Source organism: Geotrypetes seraphini, chromosome 13 (genome assembly GCF_902459505.1).
Source record: "Geotrypetes seraphini chromosome 13, aGeoSer1.1, whole genome shotgun sequence".
NCBI classification, from domain to species: domain Eukaryota; kingdom Metazoa; phylum Chordata; class Amphibia; order Gymnophiona; family Dermophiidae; genus Geotrypetes; species Geotrypetes seraphini.
The window spans coordinates 32,471,078-32,495,976 of record NC_047096.1 but is presented as its reverse complement, the minus strand read 5'-3'; positions in this window follow the sequence as shown (position 1 = coordinate 32,495,976).

Here is a 24,899-nt window from a genome sequence, read left to right as displayed (position 1 = left end):
CGGGCGCACCATTGCACGATATAGTGGCATGATGACTTCCTTCGTCCTGGTTTTAATTCCCTTCTTAATGATGCCCAGCATTCTGTTAGCTTTCTTCGAGGCCTTTGCACATTGCGCTGATGATTTCATGGTTGTATCCACTAGCACACCCAAGTCTTTTTCAAGATTACTCTCCCCCAGCAATGTTCCCCCCATTTTGTAGCTGTACCTCGGGTTCCTTTTCCCTATAGGCATGACCTTTACATTTTTCTATGTTAAAGCACATTTGCCATTTGTTTGCCCACTCTTCCAGTTTGCTTAGGTCCCTTTGCAGGTCTTCGCACTCCTTTGTGTTCCTAACTCTGCTGCAGAGTTTGGTGTCATCAGCAAATTTTATAACTTCACACCTCGTTCCCGTTTCCAAGTCATTGATATATATATTGAACAGCAGTGGTCCCAGCACCGACCCCTGCGGAACACCGCTTGTGACCCTCTGCCAGTCGGAGTATTGGCCCTTCACTCCAACCCTTTGTTTTCTGTCGGCCAACCAGTGCCTGATCCATCTGTGTACATCCCCTCCCACCCCGTGGTTCGACAATTTCTTAAGTAGCCCGTTCATGGGGGACCTTATCAAAGGCCTTTTGGAAGTCAAGATAAATGATATCTATGGATTCCCCTTTATCCATCAGGCTGTTTATCCCTTCAAAGAAGTGCAGTAGGTTTGTTTGGCACGATCTTCCCTTGCAGAAGCCATGTTGGCTCAGTTTCAGCTGTCCATTTCTTTCTATGTGCTCACAGATGCTATCCTTTATTAATGCTTCCATCATCTTGCCCGGAATCGAAGTCAAGCTCACCAGTCTGTAGTTCCCCGGGTCACCCCTCGATCCCTTTTTAAAGATAGGTGAGACATTCGCTAGCTTCCAGTCCTCTGGTACCTTCCCAGTGCTTAAGGATAGATTACAGATTTGTTGGAGTGTGTCTGCTATTTCCGTCCTCAGTTCCTTTAGTACCCTTGGGTGGATTCCGTCCGGACCCGGTGATTTGTCACTTTTCAATCTGTCTATCTGTCAGAGGACATCCTCATAGCTTACCTCTAGGGTCTCCAGTTTTTCATCCTGATCCCCACTTATGGTCTCCTCGGGTTCCGGTACATTGGAGGTGTCCTCACTTGTGAAGACCGACGAGAAGAACCGGTTTAGCCTATCGGCTACCTCTTTTTCCTCTTTAATCACTCCCTTTCTGTCTCCATCGTCTAATGGACCCACCTCCTCCCTCGCTGATTGCTTCCCTTTCACGTATCTGAAGAACGCTTTGAAGTTCCTTGCTTCCCCAGCAAGCTTTTCTTCGTACTGTCTCTTAGCTTTTCTAACCAATCAGTGACATTCCTTTTGGTGTTTTTTGTGTTCCTTCCGGTTTTCCTCAGTTTGGTCCTTTTTCCATTTTCGGAAGGACACTTTCTTGTCCCCTATCGCCTTCTTTACTTCTTTTGTTGTCCATACCGGGTCTTTTGTTAGATCTTTTTTGCACCCCTTCCTAAACCTGGGGATGTACAGGTTTTGTGCTTCTTGCACCGTGTCCCTGAAAAGGGACCATGCTTCCTCTATGGTCCCCATCTTTCTAGAGCTGTTGCTGAGTTTCTTTTTCACCATTTTCCTCATAGCATCATAGTTCCCTTTCCTGAAGTTGAGTGCTGTCGATGTTGTTCTCTTCACCCTTGAGGTTCCTACTTCTAATTTATACCGGATCATGTTGTGATCACTGTTGCCTAGTGGCCCTACTATTTCCACCTCCTTTGCAGGTCCCCCTATTCCGTTGAGGATTAGGTCGAGAGTGGCGTCCCCTCGTGTTGGTTCCTTAACTAGCTGTTCCATGAAGCAGTCCCTCACAGCCTCTAGGAATTCCTCTTCCCTTGCGCAGTTTGAGTGACCAATGCTCCAGTCGATCCCCGGGTAGTTGAAGTCTCCCATTACCATCACAATTCCGCTTTTGCATTCCTGTCTCAACTCTGCTTCCAGGTCATGGAGGTTTGCTTCTTGTTTTCCAGGTGGGCGATAGTACAGTCCCACTTTTATGTCAGCTCCATTTTTCCCTGTTAATTTGACCCATAGTGATTCCAATCCTTCAGCCTTTGCTGCCGTATCCATCCTGGCCGAGTGGATAGAGTCCCTTACATATAGTGCTATTCCTCCACCCTTTTTGCAAGTCCTGTCTCTCCTGTAGAGTTTGTTCCCTGGCAGTACCACGTCCCATTTGTTGTCCTCTGTCCACCATGTTTCTGTGATTCCAATTATGTCTAGATCCTCTCTTTTGGCCATGATCTCCAGTTCTCCCATTTTGGTCCTTAGGCTCCTTGCATTGGCGTAAAGGCAATTTAAGTCCCGGTTCTTTTTTACTCCTGTTACTTTTTCTTGTGATTTGTTATTCTTGCTGTCCCCCTCACGGGCTGCCATCCCCTGAAATTTGCTTTGATCCTCCTCTCCTTGTGGTGCGTCTTTTTTGTCCTGTAGTTGGCTTTCAGGTTCTTCCCAACATTTTTCAAGCTCCTGCTGTTTCCTCTTCTTTTTGATCTCTGGTTTCACTTGGTCCCTTGACCCCTGTAGTTTGACTTTGACCTCTTCCCCGCATTTTTCCTGTTCAGTATCTTTATTGGATACTCTTGTCCGAAGTGTAGACATCAGGTCAGCTGTCGGCTTTCCCCTTCTCCTCAGTTTAAAGCTTTCTCTATTTCTCTCTCGACGTTGTTTGCCAGCAGTCTTGTCCCTGCTGTGCTCAGGTGTAGTCCGTCCCTCCTGTAGAGCTTGCTCTTTCCCCAGAAGGTTGTCCAGTTTCTTATGAAGTGGAAGCCTTCCTCCTCGCACCATCTCCTCAGCCATGCATTTATTGCTTGTAGCTCGGCCTGCCTCTTCGCATCTGCCCTCGGTACTGGCAGGATCTCTGAGAAAGCTATCTTCCGCGTCCTCAGCTTCAGTTTCCTTCCCAGGATCCTGAACTGGTCAGTTAGTGCAGTCCTGCTGTAGTGTCTTCTGTTGACATCATTGGTCCAATGTGGATTATCACCGCTGTCTCTTCTGTCTCAGCTCCATCCAGGATCCTCTCGATTCTATCGGTGATGTCCTTCGTTCTTGCCCCTGGGAGACATGTCCTCCTGCCACATGACTGTCCACTTCTCTCAGGATTGAGTCTCCTACTACGATAGCAGAATTTCCCTTCTTCAACTTCCTTTTCGGTCTCAGGTCTGTGTCCTCAGTGTGGTATGTCACTTCTCCCTCAGGGTTCTGGTGAGTCTTTGCCTCCTCTGTATTCTCGGTTTCTTCGTAAGGTCCTACTCCCCCGGTGTCTGGTGATTTCTGTCTTCCATCTGTTGGTTCCTGTCTGTGTTGCTGATGATCCTGTACCTCCACCATCCTGCAGGCCTCCTCGATGAATTTCTCGAGCTCCCTAACTTGCTCATCGAAGTGGCTCTCTCTTGCGGTGTCCTCAGTCGCCCAGCACGGTTCTTCTGAAATGTGGAGTCCCTCCAGCTCCTGGATCCTGTCCTGCAGTCTACCGACCTCTTTCTTCAGGCTTTCCAGTTCCTGACACCGACCGCATATGTACGCCTGCCTACCCGAAGGAAGGTAGTCGTACATATGACACTCAGTGCAGTAAACCGGGAAGCTCCTCTGGGTTTCTGCTGCCTCCATTAGTTTTCCTTCTTCTTAGTCTCCCTGTGTGTGGTGTGCTAAGGTGGCTCTTGATGCGCTGGAAAAGTAGAGAGAACAAGAAAGAATGAGTGAGAGAAGAAGTACCTTGTTTTGATGGTTTAAAACTTTGGTTGCTCTGCGGCCTGGGCTCCTGGCTCCCTCACAAGGCTCCTACGCAAAGGCGCTCTCGCTAAGGCGAGCGCCTTTGCCGCTTGCCTTCACCGCGTGCCGAACGGCCACATGCCGTTGGCACACCCCCTTTTAAGGGGGAGCCCGGGCGCTGACGCTGCCTCTGCCTTTGACGTGGTGGGGGAGGCGGAGCTAACTCTCGCCGCTTACCCCTGCTGATAGCCTGCCTGCCCGCCTTCTGTCTCCTTCGGCGCTCCCCTCTCCTGCTCCTCCGGGCCTCTGCTGCTTGTTGCCGCTCTCCTTCTCTCCCTGCCTGCCCTCAGCACGCGGTCCGAGGTGCAGGTCGCGCTCCGGCTCAACTCCTTTAAGGGGGAGCCCAGGCGCTGACGCTGCCTCTGCCTCTGAAGCGGTGGGGGGGCGGAGCTAACTCTCGCCGCTTACCCCTGCTGATAGCCTGCCTGCCCGCCTTCTGCCTCCTTCGGCGCTCCCCTCTCCTGCTCCTCCGGGCCTCTGCCGCTTGTTGCCACTCTCCTTCTCTCCCTGCCTGCCCTCAGCACGCGGTCCGAGGTGCAGATCGCACTCCGGCTCAACTCCTTTAAGGGGGAGCCCGGGCGCTGACGCTGCCTCTGCATCTGACGCGGTGGGGGGGCGGAGCTAACTCTCGCCGCTTACCCCTGCTGATAGCCTGCCTGCCCGCCTTCTGCCTCCTTCGGCGCTCCCCTCTCCTGCTCCTCCGGGCCTCTGCCGCTTGTTGCCGCTCTCCTTCTCTCCCTGCCTGCCCTCAGCACGCGGTCCGAGGTGCAGGTCGCGCTATAGAAATAATTAATAGTAGTAGTAGTACTAATGATTCGAATGATTTCTGTGATAGGAGGCAGTGCAACACAGGAGTTTATTTTTTATTATTATGCAATCTTTTTTTACATTTTTGTCAATAAACACTACAGTAAAATACGTGCAAGGAAATGAAAAGAAAGGAAAGAGATCCAATTGAATACTATCAAATTTATTTATTTATTCAGTTTTCTGTACAGTTCTGCCAGGGGAGCTCAGAACAGTTTACATGAATTTATTCAGGTGCTCAACCATTTTTCCCTGTCTGTCCCGGTGGGCTCGTAATCTATCTATTGTACCTGAGGCAATGGGGGGATTAAGTGACTTGCCCAGGGTCACAAGGAGCAGTGTGAGTTTGAACCCACAACCCAAGGATGCTGAGGCTGTAGCTTTAAATACTGCACCACTCTAGAAATCAAAATGGAGCAAAAGTGAGCCAACTCTAGTACAATCAAGCCATTGTGACATCACTGACGAAGTTGGCTCTTAGGCATTGGTGGAATGAGGCATTATGATGTCACAATACCAGCTCTGGTTATCAGAGGTTCTAGGGGAGTGGTTGAACAGCTTCTGAAACAATGCAACAGCAACATTCTTAACTGGTATCAGATTTATTTATTTATTCAATTTTCTATACTGGTCTCCCAGGGGAGCTCAGAAGGGTTTACATGAATTTGTTTAGGTACTCAAGCATTTTTCCCTGTCTGTCCCAGTGGAATATGAATAAAGTGATGTATTGTCGTCGTTCCCCCCCCCCCCTCCCCCAGCACTGGTGGTTCATAGACAACGGCACGAAAGACAAAAGCGCGCGCGCCGATAATTGAGCGCAGTGCGCACCGCCGCGCCGCTCTAAATTACAGTTTTTAGGTGCTCCGACGGGGTGTTTTGTTGGGGAACCCCCCCAGTTTACTTAATAGACATCGCGCCGGCGTTATGGGGAGTTTGGGGGGTTGTAACCCTCCACATTTTACTGTAAACTGAACTTTTTCCCTAAAAACAGGGAAAAAGTGAAGTTTTCAGTAAAATGTGGGGGGTTACAACCCCCCACACCCCCCACAACGCTCCCACAACGCGGCGCGATGTCTATTAAGTAAAGTGGGGGGGTTCCCCCCTCACGCCCCCCGTCAGAGCACTAAAAACAGTAATTTAGAGCAGAGCGGCGGCGTGCGCTGCGCTCAATTGTCTGGGCGCGCCTTTGTCCCGGCGCGCTTTTGACCAGACACCGAAGCGGATTTGTCTGCATTGTAGGGATAATACTGAACTGAGGCTGAAGAGTTTTGCAGACAGATTTGTAAGATGATTCAAGACGCTCTCCATGGTGAGATTCTATGGTCTCTAGTCCATGTTGTCCTGGGGGTCTATGGTATCAGCTGTGCACAAAAAGACGAAAGTGATAAGCCATCTGTTTCTAGCTGACAAATGCTGTGTTGTTGTGAGAAGGAACAGTGTTTAAGCATCCTGCCTTTCTTTCACGGCTGCACAGTGTGGAAGAAATTTTTATTATGGAAAAGCTAATGTGAAATAAAGAACAGAAGGTAAAATGACCATTGGAAGAAATTTTGGAACAACACTGGAGAAGACTTTTTTTTTTATACCGCTCTCCCTGGGGAGCTCAGAATGGTTTACAAGAATTTATTCAGGTAATCAGGCATTTTTCCCTGAATGTCCCAGTGGGCTCACAATCTATCCAATATACCTAGGGAAATTGGGGGGGGGGGGGGGATTAAGTGACTTGCCCAGGGTCACAAAGAGCATTGTGGGTTTGAACCCAGCATTGGAGTGAGACCAAACTGATGGGGTTTGGTACAAAGTGGAGGGTAAGTGTGTTAAACTATATGAGCCAAAACAACAAAATGCAAATTACACCTAGGGTTCCACAAGATGAATGAAGCAGAAAAACAACCAAAGCATCCAAGTAACATAAAAGCAATCCACAAAGGATATATACAGTCACGAATGACCCACAAAATATAAACAAACCAAGTGATGTACAAATTTTCAAGTGACCCAACACGGGTCGTGTTTCCAAGTGAGCCAACAGGAGTGTGTGAGTTTCAAGATGAATAATAGTTATTTTCAGGGGGTTTGCATCAGAAAATATTCAATGTTATATAGACGAATAGTCAGACTTTTCATATCGAGGTTTGACTGTTAAGTTATTTGTGTTAGGACTCATAAAAGAAATGAGTAAAAGTTTCTCAAGGAAAGATGGAAAGGAAATTAATTTGTAAGCCTACAAATACAAATTAGCATGCGTGCTTCCTGCAACGCTCCATTATTGCCCTTCTCATGACAACTAGTTTAGTACTTAGAGAGTTAATGATCTTAACTTCATGCTCTTAACAAAGGGTGGTATGGAGCAACCCGTTTGCCAGAAAGCAAGCACTCCTCACCCCAGGTTGACCTGGACCAGTGATTTAACTCAGAATCCTCTATTTAAACAAGTAGAATTCCAAAAAAGCAATAATTTGAGCACAGATGTCGTCCACATCTTTGCTAATATTGTCATAATTTGAGGCAACTTTCAAGCTCTATGGATATATGTAAAATCTGTAGCTATTTACCTTCAAATTTGGGGGCCTTTTTCCTAAACCATGTTAAGTGCTAATGCATGCTTAACATGAGACAAAAGACATACCACAAAATGCATTAAAGAATTTTGTGGTAATTTGCCTATCAGAGTTTGTTAATTGTACACTTAAATAAAATTGGGGTGTGTCATGGACTGGGAATGGGCACGGAAGCATTATTCAGTTAGCACATTTGCATTAGCTATTGGGCATCACTTCTCGCTGACCCCTCTGCACCCCAACCGGACCCCCCAGACCACCAATGATTTTGGAGGTATCCAGTAGGAGGTTTGGGGGGATGGGGGGGATGGACTCACTGCTGCAGCCCTTAAGCATCAGGCTGCGGTTTTGTACAACCCAATGCTCCTGGACAAAAGAACCCCAACATGCAGCATAATCGTAAAAGATGAGATTCAGCAACCTGCAATACTGAGATACCACAGGTTGCTGAATCCCACAGGGCATCAAGGTGCGGTACAGGGCGAACCTTTACCACATCTTGATGAATCCCCCCTCCCCCCAATGTATTTCCTGATATTGCTAGAGAGACACAGAGAAGGAAGCAGTTTCTTCTATCACATCCTGGTATCTTGCAAATAGGAGAACAGTTCTTTTTAAAGTTTCTGTGCAAATGCATAATTAATTTTCAGCCAGGTAAATATATTTTCTTTGAGATTCAGAACAAATGCTAGGAAGTTCTTCTTCACTCAGAGGGTGGTGGACACCTGGAATGCGCTTCCAGAGGAGGTGGTAGGTCAGAGTACGATTATCGGTTTCAAAATGGGATTAGATGATTTCCTGAAGGAAAAGGGGATTGAAGGGTACAGTTAGAGGGTTACTATACAGGATATTTAACGGTTAGAGAAAAACAGGTTTTAAGTAAAAGATCACTTATCGGTCATGGACCTGGGGGGGCCGCCGCGGGAGTGGACTGCTGGGCATGATGGACCCATGGTCTGACCCGGCAGAGGCAATGCTTATGTTCTTATGAGCACTTAAAGATTTGGGTGAGGAAGCTTTACTGGTATCTTCCTAACTGATTTGCTTTTATTGGCATTAGGTCCCACTCGGATGTCAATTACTTTACTTGTTTTGTATTATATTAATATAGTTCTTATCATTTCCCATCATTAATCTTAGATCCAATTATTGTGGACTATAACTTTTCATAGAGGTTTTATTTTTCTGTATAAACCTCTTTCGGGATCCCTTTTTGGAGTATCTTTTTGTTATTTTCTCTATGCATGACTTTTCATAAATAATTTTTTAAAAAACAGTTTTTGGAAGACCAACATATAATGAATTACAATAGTCCAGCCTTCTGATGACAAAAGCATGACCTAAGTTTATTAAACTTTATTTGGTCAGAAAAAGCTTCAACTGTTAGGAGGAATAGTTCACACCACTAAAGGCGGCCATTTTGAAGACATTGAAGAAGTGGTATGCTGGAGTAAAAGTTGGGATTTTTTTTTTTCCACTTCGTAGCCAGCTCACACAGAGATTTACCTTCAATCCATACAGGCAATACTTCTTTTTCTGTTTGCGGTTTAATTAGATACCGTGCCAACCTAGGACCCCTGATGAAGGCGTGTTAACCGAAACACGAACCGTGTCGGGTCCCTAGGTTTGTGTAAAGGTGGTAACATTAACCGCAATCATTAATTGATATAATAAACATAGCCTGCATCTTGTACGTTTGTCTGCAGTTCTTTGTTTTTCCTTGTGTTGCTTTTACTTTACTGCAGATTGTGTTGGATTTTTCTTTTGTTTTTCGGCATGAGAAGCATATTGGAAGGATTTTTGGGTAAAGAGCACAGCACTTTGGAAACATATCCCCACCCCCCACACACACACACCTTTTACAAAACTGTGATAGCAGTTTTTAACACAGGCCAGCACGCTGAATGCTCTGTGCTGCTCCTATGAACATTGGGAGCAGTGCAAAGCATTCAGCGCACCGGCCTGCGCTAAAAAAACACTACGCGGTTTTGTAAAAGGGGGGGGAGGGGATATAGAACATCGTTTGAAAATAGTATCAATAAGTTTAAGATAAGTAATAACTTCTGTTATACAATTTTTTTTGGTCACACATTTAGGGCTCCTTTTACTAAGCTGTGATTGCGTTTATAGCGCACGCAGAATTTTAGCACGCGCTAAACCTGCACTACACGGCTAGAACTAACGCCAGATCAATGATGGCATTAGCGTCTAGTGCACGCAGCAATTCAGCGCACACTAAAACCACTATTGTAGCTTAGTAAAAAGAGCCCTTAGTGGTTTGAACTTGTTCCTCCTAACTCTGTGCACAGTCACGCTTATCCATTCATAAATAATAAAAGTCATATTGCTATAAGTTATTGTTGAGGATTCACAATGGAATATGAGAATACACAATGAAATATACCTGGATTTTGAAAGTCAAGATTGAATGAAAGCATTTATCTATGTTGTGGAGTTGTTACAGACCTATGATGACATTTGCTCTACTACTACTGCTGCTATTTATAATTTCTATAGCGCTGCAAAGTGTACGCAGCGCTGTACATTTAACATACAATAGACCAGTGTTTTTCAACCTCTTTACACCTATGGACAGGCAGAAATAAAAGAATTATTCTGTGGACTGGCATCGGTCTGTGGACCGGCGGTTGAAGAACACTGGGCTAAGTCGTGGGCCAGACCCCGCCCATCTCTACCCAATCTCCACCCCAGACCCCGCCCCCATAATAGTACTAATTGCACTTTGCACGTCCCATGACTCATCTGGAAGCCTTCCCTCTGACGTTGCAACATCAGAGAGAAGGCTTCTGGTTCAGGCGCAGGATGCCCGTAGGAACCACTGCCCGTGGCTTTGTGCACTGAATCAGTTAGGAAGAGGGAGCTGGCTCAAAGATAACGCCGCATCGATTGCGCCGTGGACCAGCGGTTGAAGAACACTATTTTGGGCCTGATGCACGTGCTGGCCCTGTAGACCGGCAGGAAATTTCTGTGGACCGGCACTGGTCCATGGACCGGTGGTTGAAGAACACTGCAATAGACAGTCCCTGCTCAGAAGAGCTAACAATCACATTTGACAGTCAGGACATCTCAAGGATGGGAGATTATTTATTTATTTCTAAAAATTCTAGACCACCTATGACTAAGCAGTTATGGTAGAAGAAATGATAAAGTGGGTCTAAGAATTTTGACAGCAGTGAGTGGGAGTTAAGAGATGAAAGCAGTTTCAAAAAAGTGGACTTTTAGCGTGGATTTGAATACTGCTAGGGATGAAGCATGACATACTGATTCAGGCAGCCTGTTCCAGGCATATAGCGTGGCAAGAAAGAAGGGATGGGGTCTGGAGTTGGCAGTGGAAGAGAAGGGTACAGAGAAGAGGTGCTTGCCCGATGAATGGAGTTCACGGGGAGGAGCATAGGGAGAGATAAGTGAAGAGAGATATTGTGGGGGGGGGGGGCTTCAGAGTGAATGCACTTGTAAGTCAATAAGAGGAGTTTGAAGTGTATTTGGAAATGGATGGAGAGCCAATGAAGTGACTTCAGAGGTAATGTGAGAATTGCGGCTCTCACGGAATATGAGTCAGCATTTTGAATGGATTGAAGAGGTGAGAGATGGCATGGGATTTCTTGTAAATCAAGTGAGGTCTGTTTCAATCCACTTTTTTGGTCTTTATCATTTTTGTGTATTTTGTTTGGTATGAAAGCGTGCTTTACTGTCTTTACTGCAGTATGTTATTTGGAAAGTGTGTGTTGGAAAGGTTAAAAGCAACATTTGGAAATGGATTTTCATGGAAAGGGTTGTAGATGCTTGAAATGCCTTCCTGGTGGTAATAGTCTGGACAAAAACAGTGAGGAAATTTAGACAGTCAAAGAAGATATCTATATAGCAAATGGGTAAAATCAAACTATAAAGCAATTCTGCTGAAAACAAAGCACAAATACCTTGCACACACACACACACACACACACACAAAAAGCAGAGTGCTTGGAGCAACAGTTACAACCTTAAACACCTTACTGAGCGGACTAGATAGGCTGAGCTGTCATTTAAGATGTTACCGCATTATAAAAATGCCCATTGTATAGTTTCATGAAGCCTCTGATTGCTTTTAAATAGATTTCTCTTAATTGCGCTAATTGCACTCAGAGTGTGAGTTTCGGGGGGGGGATTTGAATCGGGAACTGGAGGGAGGCTGGCTGGAGGCAGGCAGCAGGGAGGAAGGGGAAATGATCACCTATCCTGTTGTCCCTGCGCACAGCTTCGGTACACTGTCCCTGAAAATGGGACATTTCGGCATCCCGAAGCTGTGTGTGGGGACAACGGGACAGGGGATCTAAAAATGGGACGATCCCCTTCAAAATGGGACATATGGTCACTTTAATCATAATGTAAAGCTCTTGGCTTTGGCACCAGCTCTCTCTTGGCTTAAAGCAGGCTTCTCATATTTCCCCCCCCCCCCCCCCTCAACTCAACACAACCCAGTACATTCATTTGATGTTACTGTTCTTATGAAGGCACCATGCAGGAGTTTAATCACCTCCATAGCATTTATAGCTCAGTCCTTGCTTTCTATGACTAAGCAGCTTTCCTAACAGTTGGATCGTACCACAGACTCCACACTGGACAATTTCCTGGAGGAAAAGTCCGAGAATCAGGCTGCCTACAGGGAGGACAGTAACCAGTGGCATTGCTGTAATCGACAACTCTCTGAAGACGGAGGCCCAACCATTTGCTGGAAAAGAAAATGGCTTTTATTTCCTACAGCTATATGAGGCTGAAATGTGATTATTCAATTTAATTATTAAATGTATGGAATCTCACTACATACAAAAGAACCCAAAAGACCATTGTTCGAAAGCTTAAGAAACTGCAGCTTACCAAACCCAAGTTGATACTTTGAAAATCGTTCTTTTTGTCCTAAGTTTCTCTTCTTATCTTGACTGAAAAAGTAAGCAAAGGACTTAATTAATAAGTAATGATTTTAAGAAATGCCAAACCACTGGTTTTGTTCTATCTCTTGTTGGTCTTATTACTGCATTTCCTTTAATTCTGCTTTGAAGAAAGAAGTTCAGAAGCATTTAACACATCCTCTGAGAAAGAGATTTTATTTGTCCTAACTACCAACTAAATTCTTTCATATTTCATTGGGCTTCAAAGAGTAGAGTACTAGGCCAAAGCATTGAACTTCTTTTGAACTATAATTAAAAAGTACTTCCTATATTGTACCTTAGTAATTTCACGCAAATGGCTCAATCAGGGTTGGCTCTGCCACAAGACAGACTAGGTATCTATCTAGGGTTGCAAAGTTTGGGGGTGGGGAAGCAGCAGTTTGGCTCTGATGCACACAAGAGCCTTCTCCCTGCTAGGCCTCCCACTGCTGCCTCAAACGTTCTCTTTCACTGGCCCAAAACTTAAATAAGGTTGAGTGCTTTGTGAGGCCTATAAAACAGGCCCACACTCAAGTGCTGCCTTGTCCTCCAATGCCCCCTGAAGTAGGACTTCCTGGGGGGGAGGGGGAGAATGGCAGTTCTTCACCATAGACCTGTACTTATAGGGCCCAGGCAGCACTCAATATTCTTTAAGTTTTGGGCTAGCAAAATAGTAAGGGAACCAGCAGCCCAGAAGCAGGGAGGGAAAAGAGGGGAGGCGATGATGGACAGAGGGTGGAGGTGAGGAAGGGAAAATGAGATGCTGGCCAACTGGAGTAGAGATAGAAAGGATAAGGGGAGACCCTGGCCATCTGGGGTATTGGGAAGAGGAGATGCTGATGGGTGGGGCCTTGAGCCATCCTGGGATGGGGGTACATGGCTTAAGGTTTGTCTAGGTTGTGTGATAATCTTGGACCAGTCCTGAGTATTAGTGAACAAAACTAAGTAGTTCAATTACAATGGGTGGATAAAGCATCTGCCTAGCGTATTCTGGTGTTAGGCTCTTGGAAAAATACTTTGGCGACCATTTTAAAAGAGGAGGAGAACTCCCACGTGAAAGTTGGACTCAAGAGGTACAGCAAACAGCAGAGAGTTTCTGTTTTGTGATACCTTACTTCTGCCAGCTTCAAATATTTTTGTTGGCATCTCTTTGTTCCACCTTTTGTTCTTTGAATTTGGATAATATTGCCTGCATGCACACCAGTCTCGGAATGCATTGAATATAACTGGCCCGTCTAGCATTAAAGCAGTCTATCTTCAGCCAACTTTCTTGGGTTAAAAAATGCCAACAGAGCTCCACCAACCCTCTATGGGTATATCATGATGTACCAGAAGCTGCTGCAAGCCTTGACTCAGATTTTCCGACGTTGTTAAATGGTTTCAATGTGAAAGCCATTTAAATGTGTTTACTATGGAAGGAACTTTATTCCTTAAGTGAAATCTGTTTCAGTGCAAAAAAGCTAATTTCAATCAGAGGCATACAGCCCTGGAACAGCATAAGTAAACAGCTGCTCGAAGTGGGATTTTCAATTCCTGAGGAAACAAGAAGAAAACAGTTAATTGGCAATTTAGCTCCTTGGTCTGTGCGAAAACTCCTACTCTGGTGCGAGAGTTTGATGTACAATGTCTAATTAGCAAAAGAGAAGAAATAACAGAAGAGGAGAGCTTGATGATTTGCCATCATCAAGAATTCAGAGTTTCGTACAACATCCTCTGCAGTAGCCACCGTACCCTCTAAACTGAGTGGAAGTCCTCCACCTACAGTCCAGCCAGCGAGGGGTACAGTTTCATGATCACATTTTCAATACTGAGAGGGAACAGGCAACTTCTGCAGGACTCCAGGGAACCTGCCTGTCCCTCGTGATTGAAAACATAATATTGAAGCGCTGCCCCCTACTGGCAGCAATGCAGTTGGAGGACTCTTGCTCAGCTTAGCGGGAATAGTGATTCCAAGTCAGCAGAATTGACTAAGTCTATGCGAATTAGGCTGGCCTTGTGATTGGTAGCCACAGCTACTTCTGTGTAAGGTGATGGCATTTAAAGTAATAGTTTTCCCATAGCAAGCCATGGAGTGCTTGTAGAAGAGTTAGCATTTTCTGCCGTCTCACACCTTGGTTCTATATAATAACAAAGTAAATGATGGCAGAATAGACATCTAGTCTTCCCAGAAAGGTGGCCAGTGTTCTATTCACACTTTTTTTTATTTAACAATTTGTATTCTGCATATCCTACAATTCTATGTGGATTACAAATTATTCAGGTACTCAAGCTTTATTCCCTAACTGTCCTGGCAGGCTCCTGCTCTATCTAATGTACCCAAGGCAATAGGGATAAAGTGACTCGCCCAGGGTCACAAGGAGCAGTGCAGGATTTGAACCCACAACCTCAGGGTGCTGAAGGCTGAAGCTCTAACCACTGTACCACACACTCCTTTATCCCACACTGTCCTTATGTGGGATAACCTTCTTTGTCTTTGGGGTTGTAATTGATGCTTGGTGGGGTACACCCCCTCTTTGCAATTTATATTATGATAGTATGAAATTACATTTTACTGTGAGTGAAAATCATCAGTACTTTTATTCCATCTTCATGCTATGTAGGATTCTAGTCATGAAGTCCCTCTGCCTTAAGCCCACTTTTATCAAGCCACGTTAGGGATTTTTTAAATCACAGAGTGCTGTGGTAAAAGCTCCGATGCTCATAGGAATTCTACGAGCGTCGGAGATTTTACTGCAGCGAGCGGCGATAAAAAACCCTAATGCGGCCTGATAAAAGGGGGCCTTAATTTACAATGGGGCAAATGAAATTCAATAATGGCAAATCTGATGATGTGAAACGCGTCATAATTCCCAATGTCGGTAACATCACTTAAATATCCACACAGAATTGATATCTACAGATGTGCTTTTATGTATAACTGGTAAAATGTAAAGCACTCAAACATATGGATAATATGACGCTGTGCTCTAGCAAGTGGAGAGCATTCACATCTGTGACCTCTATCAAAACTGCAGCATTGGATAATAAAAATGGCATATGCATTTTTAATGGTGTAATGAAAAGAACATGGCAATTTATCACGAGCGGGAATGAAAGCACGGTCAGAGGCTTCCTTTCAGAATCACCCTTTCGGGAGCATCAGGCAGAATTAAAAAGTCACCATGAGACACATAAACTAAAATGCAACACAGCTAGTTGTCAGTAGGGCTCTCTAATGGTGTTTAATAGGTTTACCGCACAGCCCCATGGCACATAAGTGGACCCACAACTGGGTATGGTGATATAGGACCAATTGCCATGGGGCATAACAGCTGTCCTATTCTTCAACACCCTACATTATATAAACATGGAGGTAGGAAACCTCTAATTCTCAAGACCACAAACATAATTGTATCTAGATTTTCAGAAAGCTTTTACAAAGTTCCTCATGAGATAAACTTAAAGTGTCATGGGATAGGTGGCAAAGTTCAGTTGTGGATAAGGAATTGGTTATTGGATAGAAAACAGAGGGTAGGTTTAAATGGCAATTTTTCTCAGTGGAGGAGAGTAAACAGTGGGGTGCCACAGGGGTCTGTACTGGGACTGGTGCTATTTAACTTATTTATAAATGATCTTGAAATTGGAAAAATGAGTGAGGTGATTACATTTGCAGATGACACTAAACTGTTCAAAGTTGGTAAAACATATACTTTTACTGACACCTTTTTATGCTATGCTATTCTCGGGCATTTCTCTCATAGAAACATTCTTTCCAAGTCGTCCTCTTCTCCTTAGTTCATTTTTTTTAAGCATATGTTTTCCTTTTTTGCCCTTATTATATTATTAAAGTGTTTCTTGTTTCCAAGGCATCTTCCCAGGAGATACACACTGAGTTTCAAATGCTGAGCATTAACCTTTCCGTTTGCTGCAAGACTTTGTCCTACTCCTATTTTTAGATGTTTAGGGGGGAAGTGGAGGGAGACCTTTTGGTTCTCTATTTTTTTTATTTTTTTTACAATTTTTCAACTATTTATTTGAAAACTAGTGTTTAAGCCCGTTTTATTAACAGGTGCTAGAATAGATGAGTAGACTTAGGCATTTCTTTCTTTCTGTATGTCTTTCTTTCTCTCTCCCTGCCCCCTTTCTTTCTGTCTCTCTCCTTGGCCGCTGTCTGTCTATCTTTCTTTCTTTCTCTCTCCTTGGCCGCTGTCTGTCTGCCTGTCTTTTTTTCTCTCTCCTTGGCCGCTGTCTGTCTGTCTTTCTTTCTGTCTCTCGCCTTGGCCACTGTCTGTCTGTCTTTCTTTCTTTCTTTCTGTTTCTCTCCTTGGCTGCTGTCTGTCTGTCTTTCTTTTTTTGTGTCTCTCTCCTTGGCCGCTGTCTGTCTGTCTTTCTTTCTGTCTCTCTCTCTCTGGCCGCTGTCTGTCTTTCTTTCTTTCTGTCTCTCTCCCTGGCCCCCTGTCTTTCTATGTATCTGTGTGTGTATTTCTTTATTTCTGTCTTTCTTTGTTTCTGTCTCTCTCCCCTTAATAACCTATCATACTGCCCTCCTTCTCCCCCATCTCAAATTACAAAAACATTTTATTATGCCACTCGGTCACTCTGGTGCTACTTGAGTGCCCTGATGCTGGTAAGCAGCGCTGTTGCCTGCGGGGCCCCTAAAGTTTTAGCGACTTTCCTCACCATGTTGTACACGTTGAGGATCAAGGGCTGGTTGGCCATCCTCCTTCCCCGTGGCTTCTTTTCCTGTGGCTCCTTGGTTCAGTGCATGGTCCTCCTCATCGGCGGATACCTTAAGTGTACTGTGCATGCGGAGACATGGAGCTACGGATCACGGACGCAGGGATCACGGAGTTTGAAGTGCGCATGTGCACTAAGGGTTTTATTATGATAGATTAATTCTACTGGAACTGCAACATGCTTGAACTTGTAGAAATCTAGGAAACATTTGCAATGATTCCAGCATTTGCCCTTCTCTTGCTCCAGCATTCTCTCTCCCCTTCCCTACCTCCAAGCACTCTCACTGTTTCTTAGGCACTGTTTCTTTCTGCCCTTTCTCTTCCTTTCCCAGCCTTCCAGAACGGAACATCTTGAATTTAGCTCTCATCTTTAACTGGTAGTCCAGGATGCGCTAGATTCTGGTACTATCAATATTTCTCTGCACCCCTCCCCCCCCCCCCACTGACTGTTTACAGTCTGAGTATTTGAGCTAATGGAGGGTTAAGTGACTTTTTGAAGATCACAAGTAGCATTAGTGGGATTTGAACTTGTCTTCTCTCATTCTCAGCTTGCTGCTCTAAGCACCAGAGAAGTAATTAGGGCGAAACAATCCTGAAGGCTTGTCTTTTAGGGAAGAAGTGTATTCTTCAATTTTGGACACAGGTGGAGTCTCCTTATTTTTGGCACTGGAAGAACTAATTACATACCCTGCTGTTATTGGAATTTCGGACCTTGAATTTCACCTTCAAACGCTCTAAATCCTTTTATTCGGTCTGGGGACCATATATTCATAGGCTACCCCCTTGTACTGGAAGTTATTTTCTTAACAAACTTGGGGACTGTATTACCCATGCCACCACGGCTGTTTTTAGGTTTCATCCTCCTGTGACACATTCGTAGGGTTGGGATTGGGAATTGGGGGGTGGGGAGACTGGTGGGGGGTTACCTTCGGGGTTTGAGTAGTGTCCCTGGGATGGGGGGTTCTGGTTTTCCAGGGAGAGGTGGTAGGCTTGGGGAGGGCTGATTTCTTTGAGGAGGGAGATTTGGGGGGGTTGGTGGTTTCATTTGTATTGTGACTGACAAGGGGAGAAGGAGGGTTGGGGGACATGTTTGATTTTGTAAACCTTGATGATACATGCTGTACTCATTGTTTACTGACAGCTTGCGTGGTCTGTATTGTTGCTTGTTCTCATCAATAAAAATTGTTTAAACGTAAAAGTAAAGCAGCAGGCTGAGAACCAGGGGAGCCTGATCCATATTCACTGCAGTTCCTTGTGAACTGGGCAAGTTTATTAGCCTGGATTCTGTATAGGCTACCCAAAGTTGGGTGTGCAATTTTGGGCACAGATCACAGATACATGTGCAAACTCATAATTAGCTAATTAGGCAATAACAATTATGAGAATCAAAGGCAATTGATAAATTAGGCAATAACTGGAACAGAGCTAGCAAAATGCAACATTGCCTGTTGGATAGTTCAACCATGCACACTGTAACACTTGGCCTTTAGTCGTGTGGCAGCCACGAGGTCAGAAACATGGACGCTCCATTGCAAAACTGCACCATCTAAGAACAACATGCAGTAGTGTACTTTCTTTGGGCAGAGGGAGTGAAACCTGTGGAAATTCAGTGTCGGATATTGACTCAGTATGGACATAGCCCCATGAATCAACAAAAAGTATATGAGTTGGTAGAAAGGTTTAAAGCGGGAAGACAAAGGTCGTTCTGGTCACCCATCAGCATCGCACACAAAAGAGCACATTGACAAGGTGGACGCCTTGATTAGAGAAGACTGATAGAAAACAGTGTCTCAATTGACTGAAAATGTGGATATCAGCTATGGATCTGTATTTACCATAATGCATGATGACTTGGGATGCAGGAAAGTCTGGGTTCCCAAACAGCTTGGCTGATCTGTACAAGCAACAGCGTGTGGAGGTTGCAACCCAGTTCCTGAGATGGTAGGAAGAAGATCTGAGTATTCTGGAGAGAGTTGTCACTGGTGGTGAGACATGGGTGTATCACTGCAACCCAGAGAGCAAAAATCAAAACACGATGAAGTAAAGGAAGTGATGCTCACCTGGCTTCCGGAGCAGCCGAAAAACTTCTTCTCTGCAGGAATGCAGAAGCTAGTTGAACGATACAACAAATGTGTCGTCTTGTATGGGGGACTGTGTGGAAAAGTGATATGTTCAATTGCTCACAGTACTTCTATTAAAGCAGTGACAGCTCTAATGCATATTCTGAAAAACTGGAAATCATCCTCATTGCTAGACTACACCTTCTGGTGGAACTCTTTAAGTATGTACCACAAATTTGAATCTTATGCATATGAGAAGAAATTGTTTTCTCGATCCTCCACAAACTTGACACGAAACAAATCACCTTGGTCATTCCTAGATTCATATGTTCGTTCTGCTCTATAGACACTTCTGCCTCTCTCTCTCTCTCTCTCTCTCTCTCTCTATTTCTCTTTCTCTCTCTCTTCCTTCATCTTTCTCTCTCTTTCTCTTATCCCTCCTGCTTCTCTGTCTTTTTCTGTTCCTTTTCTAAGCAGTTCCAGATACTCTGGATCCTTTTCATTAATCTAGTTCTATTCAAACGATTGTAGATACGAATATTTGATACATGATTTTTATTATGATTCTATGTGTTTGAACTGCTTTCTTTTTATAATTCTTATAATATTCAATAAAATTATTGAACTAAAAAAAAATAAAATAAAATAAAGCAGTTAAATGTGTTTTGCCTTTACTTTTTGATTTACCCTCATATTGGCTTTAACAAACACTTAATTGGCAATAATTAGGAGTTACATATGAATCTGTTCTACACCGTATTCTCTAACATGTACATCTAAAGGGGCATGACCATGGGAGGAGAATGGGCAGGTCAGGGGCATTCCCAGAAATTAAGTGCTATGTTATAGAATACCTACATTTACGCACTTAACATAAGAACATAAGTATTGGCTCTGCTGGGTCAGACCAGAGGTCCATCACGCGGCGGCCCATCAGATCCAGGACCTGTATAGTGATCCTCTATCTATACCCTTCTATCCCCTGTCATCAATTGGGCGTGAGCATTTACACCAGCCATTGGCAGGCATAAATACTTGCACTCAAAGTAACATGTGTTAAGTTAGTATTAGAACATAAGATCATAAGAACACAAGAATAGCCCTACTGAGTCAGATTTGAAACTGGTTGTGACTACTCTCTTTTTATATCTTTTTGAGGACAGCACAAGATCTCTCCAATGAGCCCTCTTTTCTATTTAAGGCATCTTGTGCCTCAGAGCTCAGCAGTTTTTCAACCCTTCTCCACTCTTTACTTATGGTACAGGCCCCGCTTTTGGACTTTGCCTTCTCCTCACCGCTCTTCCTTAGTCTCTAGTAAGGTCCTTATGGGCTCCATGGTGGGAAATCGACCACCCTGAACCAGTGGCATAGCCAAAGAGGAGCATTGGAGGCCTGGGACCCTCCCAATTTTGGGCTCAGAGCTTTGGGCTTGGAGGCTCCCCCCCCCCCCCAAACTCTGAATGGCTATTGGGGATGCCAGACTCCACTAGCTGAAGAATTCTGAGACCTGAGCCCCTCCCAGTGTGAGGAAGATAGCTGTATGCTTTCCAATCACCAATGCCAGTACTCTTCATGCATGTGAATAAATCGAGCATCCCTTACAATCCATCAAGAACTTTAAGATCAATCCATCAAAACCAGTTGGTGGCTCCTAGTTACCTTAAGATAGTGCATGAACATACCAGACATTCAGTCTTCTCTATTCGGAGAGCAAAGTTATGGAATTCTCTCCCAGCAACCCTTCGCTTGCAGACTTCTTTAGATAAATTCAAGATAGAATTCAAGACATTTTTATTTAAGGATGCTTTCTATTTTTTGTCCTGTTGACAAACCACTCATAATGAGTCTTGAATGCAATGCAGTATCTTTTATGTTCTTATCCTTACCAGATATTGTTTTATGTTCAATATCCCTATTGGATATTGTAGTTCGATCACCCTTTACCTTTCTCTATTCAAGTCTTCCTATTATAAGATACTATTCTTCCTCTAATGTTTTAGAATGGAAGCTTATCAGAAGGCTTTCCATAGGGTTTGATAGTACATTTTAAATAAACTTGGAAAACAAACAGGCAACTTCCTCACACTGGAGGAGGTTTGGGTCTGAGAGTTCTTCAGCTGGAGGGGATTGGGCATCTCTTCCAACAAAGGTAAGCATTTTAATTGGGGGAGAGGGCATGGGAATGGGTGGCCCCCAAAATGGGCTGTTGGCTACCCCTCCCCTGTACACTACATTTTCCCTCTTTGTTGAACTCCTCTGGGGGAGGAAAACAAAGGCTCCTCCCTAGACTCCTATTATATACATCTTTACTACTTATCACTTATATAGCACTGAAAGGCATACACAGCGCTGTACATTTTGACATTTATAGACGGCCCCCGCTTGGAAGAGCTTACAATCTAACTTGGACAGCCAGACATGATATGGGATGCAGAACCCAAGGTGAGAGGATTTAGGAGTCTCAAAGAGGTTGGCTTTTAACTGGGCCTTGAACACTGCTAGAGAAGGAGCCACCGTAGGGATTCAGGCAGCTTGTTCCAAGCATACGGCGCAGCAAGGCAGAAGGGACGGAGTCTGGAGTTGGCAGTTGAAGTGAAGGGCACAGATAGGAGAGACTTACCAGCTGAATGGAGCTCACGGGGAGGGGGGGTGGAGGGGGGTCATAGGGGGAGATAAGTGAAGAGAGATAGTGAGGGACAGCTGAGTGAGGCTCTACTGCAGCTGGGCTACTTCTCAAGAATAGATCACCTCTTCATTGGTTTGACTGGCAATACTCTGGAGAATGTTCCTCCAGCCATTGCATAGGAAGGCACATTATGACATTCTTCTACATTGGTTACTATAAATATTCTCTCTTCTCTAAGAATGAACCTTTAGCTTTGTTTAATTTAATTAGTTTGTTTTATATATATTTAATAAAATCTTTAAATTCTGTCCTATATCAAGTGGGTTTCTACTCATGACTGAGTTTGAATTAGTACAGCCCAGGCAGCCGTCGGCTTACCTTTCATTTCCCTCACGAAGAGAAGATTTTAAATATTTAATGTACACAGTGCTTGTTAAAGTCTTGGAAAGCCTGTAACCTACTGGAGTGATGCTGACGCCACTTCTCTTGGCTTTGTGGTTTTCCTGACAAACTGTTTGTCAGATTTCAGAAGAGATTTACGTGACAGCCTGCCTCCGGCAAACTACAATGAAATATTTTTTTTTTTTTCCATCAGAGTGCTGTGGCCTGTTAGACCAGTAAAGAGAATGAATTCAGGATCCTGTCTCAGCACTACCACAGATTTGCTGCCCTAAACCCAGGCTGGTTATTTTGCTTCACTTCAGTCCACCGAGTCAGCATTTAGAAATGATGATCATTCATCTTTATTCAAATGAGCCCAGCTATGATGGAATACAATACCACAGTCTTACTTAACTAATCAATTGCTTCAGTTAATGTTGCCTGCTGAGCAAGGCCGTCCTTCCTAGACTGATTCAGTTCTGGTATTCTTTAAAGCTATTTCACTGCCATTTTGGAGCCCATCCTGCTAATTATCTATTTATTTATTGTTGAACCTGGCGTTTTATTCCTGTTCCTTTAGGCTTCCAGAATGTGGTTTGTGATCTGGTACTATGAGTCTTCATTTACAGTGCCCTGTATTTAAATCACCTTCCAGCTTACATAGTTTAGTCATTGCAGCAAAATTTTTCAGCTGGGAAACCACACATCAGACTTCCCTCTGGAACCCTGAGTCCAGCAATTAGAGGAGCAATTCTATAACTGGGCATCTCCAATTAGGTGCCCGGAGGGTGCTCGTTACATACCTACCCTCCAATATTCAAAGCTATTTAACCAGCCAGAAATGGCCTCTGACTGGTTAAATAATATTTTAGTGCCTAACCACAAATATTCTGATCATCAAAATAGTTGCAGATTTTTCCACTCTTTTGTCCACAACCCTTTTATATGACTTTATCAAGGTCCTCAACGGCACCATTTAGAGCTCGATTTATCTCATTGCTCTAAGTTTTACCTGTCAGATCGTCATCGGATCTAATTTTCTCCTACTTTATCTTGTTTATGCATTTACTTTTAACTTTTGCTTTAACTTATGTTTGCTGCTTTAAAATAAAATAAAATATTCAGCATGAGATAACCAGTTATTTCCATTGAATGTGCATGGTGAACGCTGAAAAGTTAATCGGCTATATTGCACAATAAACAGCAATATTCAGTGCGCAAATTGGTGTGTACCGTCGGTTTGCACACACAACTTAATAGTTTAATTAGCAGAAGAAAAAGTATGGACTTGTGTGGAGGAAAACCGCCTGCCCAAGACGTTCATGCATACAGTGAAGGCGAAAGAGGGGAGCCTTGTGGAACCCCATAGAAGGCATCCCAGGTTTTAGATTTCTTATGATCTTTCCTCACTTCATATGTCCTCTTGCTAGGGAATTCCTTTGAACCATTTCAACACTAACCCACACATTCGTAGTTCTTCTAGGCCTCCTTTTACGAAGGCGTGTTAGCGGTTTAACGCATGTAATAGCGCGTGTAATAGCGCGCGCTAAACTGCCGGCCGCGCTAGCCGCTACCGCCTCCTCTTGAGCAGGCGGTAGTTTTTCGGCTAGCCTGGGGGGTAGTGATTGATTATAAGTCACGCGCGCTAAAGCCGCTAACGCGGCTTCGTATAAGGAGCCCCTAGTTTTAAAAGTAATAATGAGTGATCTACTGCAGTGTTTTTCAACCTTTTTACACCTATGGACTGGCAGAAATAAAAGAACTATTCTGTGGATCGGCATTGGTCCATGGACAAGCGGTTGAAGAACACTGGGCTAACCCGTGGGCCAGACCCTGCCCATCTCTACCCAATCTCCACCCCAGACCCCACCCCCATAATAGTACTAATTGCACTTTGCACATCCCGTGACTCATCTGGAAGCCTTCCCTCTGACATTGCAATGTCAGAGAGAAGGCTTCCGGTTCAGGCGCAGAATGCCCGTAGGAGCCACTGCCCGTGGCTTTGTGCACTGAATCAGTTAGGAAGAGGGAGGTGGCTCGAAGATAACGCCACATTGATCGCACCGTGAACCGGCGGTTGAAGAACACTGTTTTGGGCCTGTGGACCGGCAGGAAATTTTTGTGGACCGGCACTGGTCCATGGACCGGTGGTTGAAGAACACTGATCTACTGTATCAAATGCCACTGAGATATCGAACTGCAACAATACAGTTTACTTGCCTTTGCTAAGATAGGTCTTTGCCAGCTAGCTCATAGCCACTTATGGCAATAAAATCACTTAAGCAGCCAACCATGGGTTACTGCATAAAAGTAGGACAGAATTATGTGGTCCCATTTATGCAATAAATCTGCTGTTTAAGGGCTGAATACAGCACCTAAGTGCCCTCAGAATGTCCCCACTGTAGCTAGCTTCGTGCTCAGTGCTAACCACAATATGTGGAGGCAATTAGCTGGTAAGTTCTGTTGAATATGTTTATTGGATATTCTGCAAATCTTGCAAAAGTTCTAAGCGTATTACATAAAAATACAAAGTTAAAATTAAAAGGCAAATTACATATAAAATTAAAAAATAAAACTAAAATGAACTCCATGACATAAAAGCTCATTCATATCTAAGATACAATCATAATCCATTCTCACAATAATAAAAAGATAGGAAAAAAAAAATGAATTGGTGTGTCAGTTGCCTGTGAATCTCTTGAATTAATGAATATGTTCATTTGGAATAGAATCAATACCAAAAGCCTTTTGAAAAAAATATGCTTGCAATAATTTTTTTTTAACGTTTTATGATTCAATTCAGTACGAATAGCTTTGCGGAAGCTGATTCCATTGCCTTATTACATGTTGATTCCCATTTCGTTCTATACACAGATCGAAGAATTAGCCTATTGTCCTGTAAAGATCTTAATGTTCGATTTGGGGGTATATGGGATAGTCAAAGATTGCAGATAACAATATTAGCGGTTAGGCCTGAGTAAGTGATTTAACTGGTCAGTG